Source organism: Podarcis filfolensis, assembly GCF_964270895.1.
Source record: "Podarcis filfolensis genome assembly, chromosome: 13".
NCBI lineage: Eukaryota > Metazoa > Chordata > Lepidosauria > Squamata > Lacertidae > Podarcis > Podarcis filfolensis.
Window position 1 is genome coordinate 4,537,546 of NC_139615.1, and position 12,357 is coordinate 4,549,902.

Below are 12,357 nucleotides of genomic sequence, written 5' to 3' on the forward strand. Positions count from 1 at the left end.
GGCGTGGAGATTTCACACAAGGTGCTACTTGTGAGGAAGGAAAGTGTGTTGGCTGTACCTTGTCCCTGGTTACTCAGGGCTAGGGATTTGTGGGATCCTGTCCTTTCTCCTACACAGAGATGTATATGATATGTATTTCAGGCTCTGAGGCAAGTCCTGGACTCTCCTCAGGAGGCCTTGGATTAAAAAAACAATAGCCATCCTCTCCTGTATTGAGGTATTTGGGCTTCCTCTCCCTGGGTTTCTTCCTCGAACCCTTGTCGAAATCCAGGAAGAGCGGACGGGGTGGTTTTTGGGTAGCCAACCCAACATTCCCCTGGAGGAACCTTCTGTGGAAGTACAGTACAGTGGTACCTCGGGTTACATACGCTTCAGGTTACATACGCTTCAGGTTACAGACTCCGTTAACCCAGAAATAGTGCTTCAGGTTAAGAACTTTGCTTCAGGATAAGAACAGAAATCGGGCTCCGGCGGCAGCAGGAGGCTCCATTAGCTAAAGTGGTGCTTCAGGTTAAGAACAGTTTCAGGTAAAGAACGGACCTCCGGAACGAATTAAGGACTTAACTTGAGGTACCACTGTAGATTTAAAGCAGTATTATAGGATTGCAGAATTGTAGGGTTGAAAGGGTCCCAGGGTCATCTAGTCCAACCCCCTGCAATGCAGGAAACTTTTTGACCCAACGTGGGGCTTTTTAAAAATACAGCTTTACACAGCCATGGCTTCCCCTCCACTCAACAACTCCTGGGAACTGTAGTTTTCTAAGGGTGGGGAGAGTCGTCGGGAGATGCCTGTTCCCCCTTCCCTTCCCAGAGCTACAGTCCCCAGTGCTTCTCAGGACTTTTAGACCACTGGGGACTGAAACTCTGGGAGAGGAATAGGGGTCCCTGAATGACTCGCCACTCTGAACCAATACAAGAATTCCCAGGATTCTTTGGGAGAAGCCTGGACTGGCACAACAACGGCTTTAAATGCATAGTGAAATTGCGGCCTTGCGTTAATAATAGAAGGGGGGAACCCCCAAACTGGGATTTAGGTTGAAATAAATTGGCTGTTGTTTTTTGTCTTGCTTTGGGGAGAGAAAAAGGGTCCGTGTGAGTGCATGTTAGCCAGAGTGTAGCTTACAACCTTGCTCCTGTTGTATCACAGGCATGGCCAACTAATGTTTTGGACCCAGGGGCTGATGGGAGTTGTAGTCCAAAACATCTGGTGGGAGGCGGCCCCAGGTTAGTGAAGGCTCCTCTAACCCACCAGTGTGCCTGTGCACATCCATGTGCAGAGAGCAATGGGGGCAAAGCCCCTGTGAAGCTTTAGGGCTGTGGAATTGGGGGTGGGGAACCTCAACCCTTGAGTCCTGTTTTCCTGTCGCAAAAACCTTCCAGTATTTATTTACTTGCTGCATTTATACCGCACAATTTTCCCCTATTAAGGAGGACCTCCAGGTGGCATAAATGGCTGGCCTACAGTTAATCCCGCACAACAACCCCGGGTTAGGCTGAGAGAGCCAGGTCACCCATGTTGAGAGAAGACCCTCGAAGTAGCTTGGGCGAAAGGTTTGGGTTTGTATTCATTATTATTTTTAGGTGAGCGGCTGTGGCGGCTGACATGAGCCGGCAGGAAGAGAATTACCTATACTCATATCTGCTGGTGCAGATCTTGTTCCAGGGTGCAGAGAAGGAGAGATAAGGACCCTGGAGGCTGCCCTTGGCTGGGTGGGGGGGAAGAATGCACAGAAACGAGAATAACCACCCCTTTCGTAGGGGTCCTCGAGGCGTAGGTGCCCGAAGGGAGCATCTGTGCGCATGGAGAAGGCAGAAGGTGGCGAATGGCTGCAGTTGTCTGCCCCATCTTGCCAGCTCCTCCTGCCCTAACCTCTGCGATTTCCCTCCTCTGTCGGAGGCAGCATGCTGGGAAATCGCAAATGCGCCGTGAGGCCGGAAAGCTGGACTAAAAGTGGGCCGCTAGCCCGATCCAACCCGTATATGTTATGTCCCCCCTAGTAGAGAACAGTTATCGTGTCAGGTACTGAGGTAGGCAAAAAAATAAAAATAAATCCCCTTTTTGGGCCAGTTTGGGCTGGTGTAGAATGTGTTGTCTGCGGCATTCAACCCAAACTTCGCTCGGCAAAAAGAGATAAAATAAAATAAAATATAGCAAAGCCCGATGCTGGGCTCCTCCCCTTTCCCAGGGGGCGCTCGTTGTGGGCCAAAAATACCCGCAAGGGTCCCCCTGCGCCAGCGGGCCCAGCTGCCCGTGTCGCACCAGGGTGGCGTTACATCATCAGGCGCTGCGGATTGCGGTCTCTTGCATCATCAGGACAGGACACCAGCTGCTGCGCCGTGGAAGCACACGTGGGGCTGGTTTCGCTCTCTCAGCTTCCCAGCGAGGCCAAATCCCCAACCTCTTGGCTCTGCTGCTTCTCTCCCCCCCCCCCAGCCTAATTGTACATTGCCAGAAGGCCGCCCCCCGCCATTCATCTGACACAGAATGAAAATATAGAACTGTCCTGGAAGCATTTTTTAAAAATCTGGGTGTCCCAAGGATGTTTGCATGTGGGTGTTGAAGGGCTCGTGGGACCTCTTTTCAGGCCTCGCAGGCCCCAAAGCGTGCGTTTTTTTGTTTTATTTTTTGTGGGAAAGGGCATTTCCAAATGAATGAGGAGATGGTGGGCCCACCCTTCCGTACGGCAAATGGCGAAACGTTGCGCATTGAAGCGCCTGAAACCCCAGTGATCACGTTGGGAACGAATGGCGTGCTGTGAGCAAGATTAAAAGCCCCACTGCGGGGAGGAGCCAATTTGCTAGGAGAGGAAAGCAGGGCAAGAGTGTTCATCTGTGTTTTTTTTTAAAAAAATGCCGCCAGTTGCTTGATTCTTAAACTGGTTGCCGGACTTATTTCCCACTTTTTGTGCGCATGCGTACACGTGTACAACAGCTCGCTTTGGTGGTTGCGAATACAGAACCAGAGGCAGGTGGAACGTGGCGGTTTGTCGTGGACTGTTTGGTTTGGAGTAAAAATAAAGTGGTTTTTCGCTTGTGCCTGGAGTATTTGGTTGCAATATCTCAACAGATGCCCATTCTTTATTAAGTTTAGGAGCCAGCGTGGTGCAGAGATTAACAGTGTTGGGCCAGGACCCGAGAAACCAGGGTTCAAACTTAGAATCATAGAATCATAGAATCATAGAGTTGGAAGAGACCACAAGGGCCATCGAGTCCAACCCCCTGCCAAGCAGGAAACACCATCAGAGCACTCCTGACATATGGTTGTCAAGCCTCTGCTTAAAGACCTCCAAAGAAGGAGACTCCACCACACTCCTTGGCAGCAAATTCCACTGTCGAACAGCTCTTACTGTCAGGAAGTTCTTCCTAATGTTTAGGTGGAATCTTCTTTCTTGTAGTTTGGATCCATTGCTCCGTGTCCGCTTCTCTGGAGCAGCAGAAAACAACCTTTCTCCCTCCTCTATGTGACATCCTTTTATATATTTGAACATGGCTATCATATCACCCCTTAACCTCCTCTTCTCCAGGCTAAACATGCCCAGCTCCCTTAGCCGTTCCTCATAAGGCATCGTTTCCAGGCCTTTGACCGTTTTGGTTGCCCTCCTCTGGACACGTTCCAGTTTGTCAATGTCCTTCTTGAACTGTGGTGCCCAGAACTGGACACAGTACTCCAGGTGAGGTCTGACCAGAGCAGAATACAGTGGCACTATTACTTCCCTTGATCTAGATGCTATACTCCTATTGATGCAGCCCAGAATTGCATTGGCTTTTTTAGCTGCCGCGTCACACTGTTGGCTCATGTCAAGTTTGTGGTCAACCAAGACTCCTAGATCCTTTTCACATGTAGTGCTCTCAAGCCAGGTGTCACCCATCTTGTATTTGTGCCTCTCATTTTTTTTTGCCCAAGTGCAATACTTTACATTTCTCCCTGTTAAAATTCATCCTGTTTGTTTTGGCCCAGTTCTCTAATCTGTCAAGGTCGTTTTGAAGTGTGATCCTGTCCTCTGGGGTGTTAGCCACCCCTCCCAGTTTGGTGTCATCTGCAAATTTGATCAGGATGCCCTTGAGTCCATCATCCAAGTCGTTGATAAAGATGTTGAATAAGACCGGGCCCAAGACAGAACCCTGTGGCACCCCACTAGTCACTCTTCTCCAGGATGAAGAGGAACCATTGATGAGCACCCTTTGGGTTCGGTCAGTCAGCCAGCTACAAATCCACTGAGTGGTAGCATAGTCAAGACCGCATTTTACCAGCTTCTTTACAAGAATATCATGGGGCACCTTGTCAAATGCCTTGCTGAAATCAAGGTAGGCTACATCCACTGCGTTCCCTTCATCTACCAGGCTGGTAATTCTGTCAAAAAACGAGATCAGGTTAGTCTGACATGACTTATTTTTCAGAAATCCTTGCTGACTATTGGTGATCACAGCATTCCTTTCTAGGTGCTCACAGACTGTTTGCTTAATGATCTGCTCCAGAATCTTCCCTGGTATTGATGTCAGACTGACTGGGCGGTAATTATTTGGGTCCTCTCTTTTCCCCTTTTTGAAAATAGGGACAACATTTGCCCTCCTCCAGTCTGCCGGGACTTCGCCTGTTCTCCAGGAATTCTCAAAGATGACTGCCAGTGGTTCTGAAATCACATCTGCCAGTTCTTTTAATACTCTTGGATGCAGTTCATCTGGCCCTGGAGACTTGAATACATCTAGACTAGCCAAGTATTCTTGTACTATCTCCTTAGTTATTCTGGGCTGTGTTTCCTCTGCTGAATCATTTGCTCCAAATTCTTCAACTTGAAGCTCGCTGGGCGGCCTTGCGCCCAGCCACACTCTTGCAGCCTAACCTACCTCACAGGGTTGTTGGTGGGGGTGAAGTGGAAGTGAGAGAACGATGCACACTGCGTTGAGCATCTTGAAGAAGAAGAAGAGGAAGAGTTTGGATTTGATATCCCGCTTTATCACTACCCAAAGGAGTCTCAAAGCGGCTAACATTCTCCTTTCCCTTCCTCCCCCACAACAAACACTCTGTGAGGTGAATGGGGCTGAGAGACTTCAAAGGAGTGTGACTGGCCCAAGGTCACCCAGCAGCTGCATGGGAAGGAGCAGGGAATCGAACCCGGTTCACCAGATTACGAGACTACCGCTCTTAACCACAACACCACACTGGCTCTCTTGGAGGAAAAGGTGGGATATAAATGCAGGAATGAGCAGTAGTGAACACCCGGAACGAGGTCTGGGTCCTGTTCCTGGGTTCCCTGGAAGGGGTGCAGCAATCTGGTGGAATTCGGGCCTAAAGCCCGCCCTGTAGAGAGCAGTGCATTCTGCACGCGGTCAGAGGTACGCCGCTTTGTTGCTCCACATGTCCTCAGGGCTGACATGGGAGCAAAAAGTTTGGATTCTGAGAAGATCCAGCCAGAGTTGAATCCCAGCTTGCTGCTGGAATTTACTCAGATGGTGCAAATAGGGTGTTTTGCAGAGGGCGAGAGGAAAACGTCCCTGCCCCCAAGGAGCTTACAGTCTGAAATTTGACAGAGAGGAAATAACAGAGGAAGCTGTTGTTTCAGTTGCATCATGTATTTAAAAAGCTACTGTAGTGGGGTGCGTTTTGGGGGTGTGGCGGGAAGGGGGAGGCGCTGGGTGGGGGCTCGGGATCCTCAGCCCGGGTTGCCGAAGAGACCTTGGCACCGTCTCCAGCTGCTCCACCCTCCGGAAAGGGATCCCCCCAGCCCTCGTGGGCGTCTCTGAAGGGCCCCCTTGTGCTGGCTGGAGTGGACCCTTCTGAATGTCCATTGTCTCGACACACTGGGGCCTTTATCTCTGCCAAGGCTGATACGCAGTCCTCGACGCACCATTTCTGCAGACTCTCCCCAGTTAACGGCCTTTATGTCATTTACGAGAGCATCCCTGTTAATGCCTTTTTAATGCGCCATTCTTCTGCAGCCTGGCTTGTTCCCATTTTACAGATGAACTGAGGGCTTGCCTTGGCTGCTGCTGCTGTGTGCTCTGCAACATGACATTGATGCAACAACTGTGCATTCGTGGCGAAATCATACTGAACCATGCACACATTCATTGTGCTTTGCGGGTTCTTCTGCAGTGCAGCCGCGGTGCTGACTTCTTGAGGGGTACCCTTGCGCCGTAGCGGGACATGGGCGGTGTGAGGAGTTACTGGGTCTCAGGAGGAAATTATGGGGCATGCACTGATTGGAAATGAAGCAGTACGCTATTTGAAAAGCAACTGTGGTGAACAGATTACGCTAGTAGGTTTGCAAGAAGTTTTGTAAGGTGAATTATTTGAAATATTGCAAGAAAGGCAATGCGGAGAATTATTAGTTAAGGGTAATTAAAGGCAATAGGAAATTAAGAAATGCACAACAAGTGATAAAAGAACGGAAAATCATCAGAGTGTAAGGTGTTGACGGAAGTCTAAAAATATTGCATAAGATGAGAAATTACGTTGTATGAATGTTGGAATTAATATGTTTAAAAATAAAAATATATAATGATAAAAAAATGGAAATGAAGCAGTACGTCTGCCCTCAAACTCTTGCAAGCGCAGGAAGTCTTGAAAACATGCAACCGCCCCGATAACACCAGGAGCACAATTCATCATCAATGCACGCTAAAAGGACATCCGAAGGGTTGCTCTCAGCTGTGAAGCAACTTTTGCGTCACAGAGGTGAGACCGGAATGCCAGCTCTGTCTCTCACTCTCTCGCCTGCAGGTGCCCGGTTCCAACTTTCCCCTTCAACCTCCTCTCTGGGTTTCCCCCGTTTTGAAAGAGAGTTTTGACACTCTGGTGACTAAGCTAGTTCAGCAGAGGCAAGGCAGGTTCACCGGGGCTGTGGTTTTGTTTTTGGCTCAGCCCTAGAGGGAATATCGCCGGATAAGTTGGGTCAGGTTTGTTTTTTTGCAGGAAGTGCCCAGCCTGCTTCCTCGCGAGACTCTGGCTCAGCGGTTCCAACAAGGAGCGGGCAGGTGTGTGTGGATTTTGGGGTTCCCCTACAATGGCACCTTTAGGGACACCCGGCTTCACACGACTCCCCCCTCGGGAGGAATGCGCAGCTGAAATATCAAGCGTGCATGTCCTGGGCTGCAGCCTCTGGGCTTCTGATAAGTTGCAGCTGTTGTCTCCTTGAAGCTGCTGATAAAGGCAGAGGCCTTGCAGTTTTCGCTTGGGGCAGCCAGCTGCCGAGGTGAGCCGGGTGCAAATCCTGCAAGGGTTCCTCTGGAGGAAAAGAGTGCAGGGAGGTTCGGGGGGAGAAGGGCCCTTTCGCGGGCAGAAGATCCCAGGTTTGACCCTCAAAGGCTAGGCGGACTTTTCCTGCGTCCTCTTGCAAAAAGAACATATCCGCTTCGGAGTTTCCTGGAGTTCAGCAAAAGCTCTCTTTCCCTTGCACCTCCCAAAGGTGTCCCGGCAATTATGGCGAAGGCGTTTACTTCAAAGCGCAAGGAGGTGCAAGTTTCGCTCGGTTTGCACATCCCCCCCCTCCCGTGGGAGTGCACTGGAGGGGGGGCATGTGCTACCTCTGGGGCAGAGGCAGTTTGGCACATAGGGGAATTGCGGCCGTTTCTGGAGTGGGGGATGTCTGCAGAGCTATGCAAGAATATTGTGTGTGTGTGTGTGTGTGTGTGTGTGTGTGTGTGTGTGTTTGGGGAGCTGGATGCTCTCTTCAAGCGGGCGAGTGGGATTTGAGGTGAATAGGTGGGGGATTTGATTATTCCCTGAAAATTCGCAATGTGTGTGTGGGGGGGGAATTTCTGACTCTTCAATCAAAGCCTCCTTCGTCCTCTCTAACTCCTCCTTCCTTCCTTCCCTGCAGGATTGGGTCCCACACCATGGCTGGAGCGTAGTCAGACCCTCCTCCCCCCCACCAGCCGTGTCTCGCATGGGCCCGGCGTGTGGGGGGAGTCAGCCAATGAGAAAGCAGCGACGGGACGCCCCCTTCCTTTGGTGAGTGGACTGGGTTTCAATATCCTCCCATGAATAAAAAATTTATGCTTTTTTTTTTTCACTTTCCGGTTTGGCCCTTTTCAGGGATTTTTGGGATTTCTGTGTTTTGTTTTTCAGTCGACAGCGGGGGCGGACTGTATGTAGGGGTGGGCAGCGGGTGGGTACGACCTTGAGGGTTTGCTGAGTTTTGGGAAGGAGGTTTGCGGTTCCGGCGCAAACTATGCAAGAATGAAGCAATAATAGGGGACCTTTTCCCCAGGCGGGGGCCATGTTCCCAGGCGGGGGCCACAGAGGGTGTGGCCAGAGGCAAAGGTGTTCAGGCTATAAATGTGACTTTTGCCTTTTGCGCATGCTTGCGCATCCAGACAAGCAAGAAGCCTTCTCAAGGGTTCACATTCCAGCTGGGCCAAAATCTTTGGGGTGCAAAGCTGGGCTGGTGAGGGGTGTGGTGTGTGGGATGTTCTGGGGGCCCGAAGAAGTGGCCTGGAGGGGCCACACTGGACTCCTTAGGCCTGAGATTTCTCACCTCTGCCACAGACAGTTGAGAAGGATACATTTTGGCATATCAGAAAACATGGCTGTGTGTGTGTGTGTGTGTGTTTGTGTCAGACAGTGCTGTGGAGGAAATCTCCCCCTTGATGCACATTCTTGCGTTGCGAGGCCGTGAAACGAGCGCGCACAGCCCCTCTCTAGGAATACGGAAAGGCGAGCCCCTTTGCGCACAGTTGTGCATGTTGCACTTTTATTTTAATTTCTCCACAGCCGGGGACAATAGCTGGGCGCCCGCGTGTTGCAAAGACACACAGGCGCACATACGCAAAAGCAGATTAGCTCTGCCTCTCTCGCTCGCCCTTCCTTCCTTCCAGCCTGTGAGGGGGCCTGACGGACCAGGCTTGGACCTTGGCACAATTCCTCCCCCCCCCCCCCGGCGCATCTTTGGCACACTGCCAGTGTAGCAGCTGGGCATGTTGCGAGGAGGGAGGAGACAGAGAGCGCAAGGGAGGCGGGACACGGAGGGAGGTTCTCTCTCTCTACGCAACCACAAGGAGGCAGAGACAGGGAGAGAGAGAAAGAGAGTCTCGCATGCGCCTCCTCCAAACGCCCAGCCACAGCTGTGACCTTAAAAGGCTCCTTGTCAGAGTGAACGCTTAACCCCACGCTGGCTGCTTCTCGGGGGCCAGGCTCACGGACACAGCCTGCCCCCCACCCGCCTCCATTTTTTTGCTACCCTCCCCATAGTCTCTTCCCCCCAGCGGCTTCTGGGTTTTACAGAAGGAACAAAGGATCCCAGTGGCGTTAATGACTATTGTTAGAAGTTTGTGTGAGACAGCAGTTTGCTTTATCTCCACTTTCCCCCGCTTGCGTCACAGAGGGAGGCGAGTTTGGTTTGCGCGTGGCTTCTGCCACACCACCCAAAACGTGGAAATGTTTTCGTACGGCCGCAACATGGCCGCCCTGGACGTGAGGGGGTGCGCCCCTCTTTCTGGTGCATGCCCCGCCTCACAATGGGCCTTGTGGCGCTGGGCCAGGGTCCTAGGTGCCACAAAGCATTGTGGGATTGATGGCGCGCTTGGCCTGTTCGCCTTGTGTGATGCTGAGCTGCCGGCAAGGGCCTTCTTCATGTACACAAACACAAAACAGTGAGCTCCTGTGTCCGTGCCCAGCCTCCTTTTCCGCCACCTCAGAATTCCCTCAGAAACTGCCTTAAACCCGGCATGGAAAAGCTTGCGGCTTCCTCCCAATGACACAACACGCTTGCCCGTGGACTTTCTTGTTTCTCTTTTTAAAATTGCCTCCCGGTTGCTCTGGAAGTGGTCCGCTATCAAAAAGAAATAGGGTGGCGCACCGTGAGGGAAAAGGTGTCCAAGCTGCGCACTCACGCCTCCTCTAGCCTGAGTCAGCCCACTGAGGCTTGTGGGCCTGGATGGGGTGACTGAGACGAGGCAGCGGTCAGGACCCTCTCTCCCCACAACGTGGCAGGCCTCTGGCGGTGGGGGAACAGCAGTCTCTTCAGCCGTTGTACACTTGCAGGGCGCATGGGCCCGCCTGTGGAGGTGTGTGCGCAGGGAGCTGGGAGCTGCCCTTTAGTGACGCCACAACCTTCCCTTCCTTTGCGTCTTGTTTCGTTCTGCTTTCCCCTCTCCGGTCTCTGCGCACTCATGTCCTCCGGCGTGTGTGCGGCCGCAGATCTTGCCGTTGCGCCTCTACTCCTCTGGCGTGTGGGATCGAACAGCCCGCCCTCAGACGAAGGAGAGCACTGCGTGCGTGCGCGCGCATTGCAGGGAAATACATAGCTAGATACACGGTGTGTGTACGTCTAAGCGCTTACACGTTTGCAAAGTTTCATGCGCTGCCCGTGTCTGTTATGCGCTCCTGGCCGGTATGACTGTGTTGGGGTTTGCTCTGTGTGTGTGTGTGTGTGTGTGTGTGTGTTTTCCCTGTTAGGCTTTTCTTGGTTTCCTCAGAACGGAAGGACAGCAGTTCGGGGCTGGGCGAGGGGGAGGCCGCCTCCTCGTCTGGGATTCCCAGGCGGGGCAACGATGTGGGGAGCTATGTGGAGGAGGAGGGAGCTGTGGGGGGGGGGGAGTTGACGATGATGTCACCCCAGCCCTTTAAACCAGGAGAAGTTTCCCGGGGGTGGAGGGAACGAGGGGGGGGCTGAGTCACTTGTGGCCGGAATTCACCCCCCGCATGTGCTCTGCTGACTTGGCAGGGACCCCGAACCCCACACGGCGTGTGTGTGTAAGGGGGGGGAGGGCAGGACACGCCGGCAGGCAGGCAAGCGAGGGGAGGAAGCACAGAAGTTAACACACACGCACGATTCCCTTGGCTGTGCGCTGTGTGCGAGGCAGTCAGTGCTCCTTTGTGTACCCCTGGGGGACAGCAACGCTTTGAAGCGCGCCATGCCTCTCTCGGGCCACGAGGTAAGCCCAGGCCGTGGGTGTGGGCGTGGGTGTGCGTGGGTCTCTCTCTGTGTGTCTGCCTCCTTTGTGTGTCTTTGTGAGGGGAAGGGAAGGATTCTGCGAGTGGCAGAGAGAGAGTTTCCGTGCCGGTTTTTCTCCTGGCACATGTCGCGCGCTCAACGCTCGCCGGCTCAGTCTCAAACACCTCCCTGAGCTGGGATTCCTTCACATCGAGGGTGTGTGTGTTTGTGTGTTTGGGTCCTACATGACCCTTTGGGTCCCTTCCAACTCAAGGTGTGTGTTTATTTGCCGTGGGCATTGCTGATGCAGCATTCTCAAGCGAAATTGTATGTTGTGTGTGTTGTGTGTGTGTGTGTGTGTGTGTGTGTGTGTGTATGTATTGGTGGGGGAGAGTTGATTCCCACTGTGCCATGGGCGACGTGCCCCTGTTCTTCTGGGCGGGGGGGGGGACGCAAAGGGGTCGTTCTATAAAGTTTTTGTCTCTCGCTCAGCAAGGGTTGCAAGACTTTCGGGATGAGTTGACTCACTTCTGCCCCAGTGTTGTAATCTTGTGCAAGGACCCTGTTCTGAAACTCTTGTGCTTTGTTTGTGCGCAATCCCCCTCCTGCCCCGCAAATCTTCAAGGCCTCTTTTGTAAAAAAACCCTGCGCCCCCCCCTTCTTATCGCCTGTCTGCCTGGGTCCTTCGCTCTGCGCATTTTGTGAAACGATATCGATGTGGGGCAATGTTTGTATATGTGCGTGCAAATTCAGATACGTCCGTACGTCTGGACGTTTCTGTGTCTAAAACAGCCATCCCAGAACAGCTGCCCTCAGCCCTGAAGGGTTGCTGTTGTTTTTCTTTCTATTTATTTATTTCATAAAACTTATATATTGCTCGCTCGTGGAAGAAAACCCTCAAAGCGGTTTACGACGAAAGTGACACGGCGAAATTATCACTAAGAAGTTTACAGCCGTCATTTAAAATATACAGAAAGTTAAAACTGCAATAGAATAGACTACAGCAAATTCAAACCCCCACAAACTTTCTGAACACCTAGGTGGGCTTGCCCAGAGTGGATGCGGCACTCGTTTTATAACCCACTTATACAATAAGTAGTATGTTATTATCATTATCATTAACCGCTATTACTACTGTTACTATTAAACAAGAAGGTTTTCCGCAAGCTCTGAAAAGAGTTCAGTGAATTCGCCTGCCTGATAATCAATCAGCAGGGAGTTCCGAAGAGTCACACTAGATGGCCAAGTCCTTACAGATGTGATGCAGTTATTCAGTGGTGCCTGAAAAATGCCCGTGGGGCTGATGAAAACTACAGTCCAGAAAACCTAAAGTTGGGGAAGCCGATGTGTCTCTTTAGAAGGTGTTACACACCTGAATTTTTTCATCTGTGTGTGTCCTTTGTGTTGGTGTGTATCTGTGTGTTCCTTAGGGGCATTTGATGCGCACACACATCCCCCCCCCACAATAACAACCCCCCAAAAA

At 51.8% G+C, this 12,357-nt stretch overlaps 1 protein-coding gene across 6 annotated transcripts in view; it reads left to right on the forward strand.

Moving 5' to 3' along the window:
- KDM6B (lysine demethylase 6B) overlaps nucleotides 1-12,357 on the forward strand; it is a 96,894-nt gene that overhangs the window by 28,624 nt on the left and 55,913 nt on the right. For 5 of the 6 annotated variants that reach the window (XM_083580751.1, XM_083580750.1, XM_083580756.1 and 2 more), the window contains exon 2: nucleotides 7,821-7,951. The gene's annotated coding sequence lies outside the window, so the exon portion shown is untranslated. Of the gene's footprint in view, nucleotides 1-7,820; nucleotides 7,952-10,734; nucleotides 10,876-12,357 lie in introns of those variants that run through there. The other variant, XM_083580754.1, reaches the window with a different exon arrangement.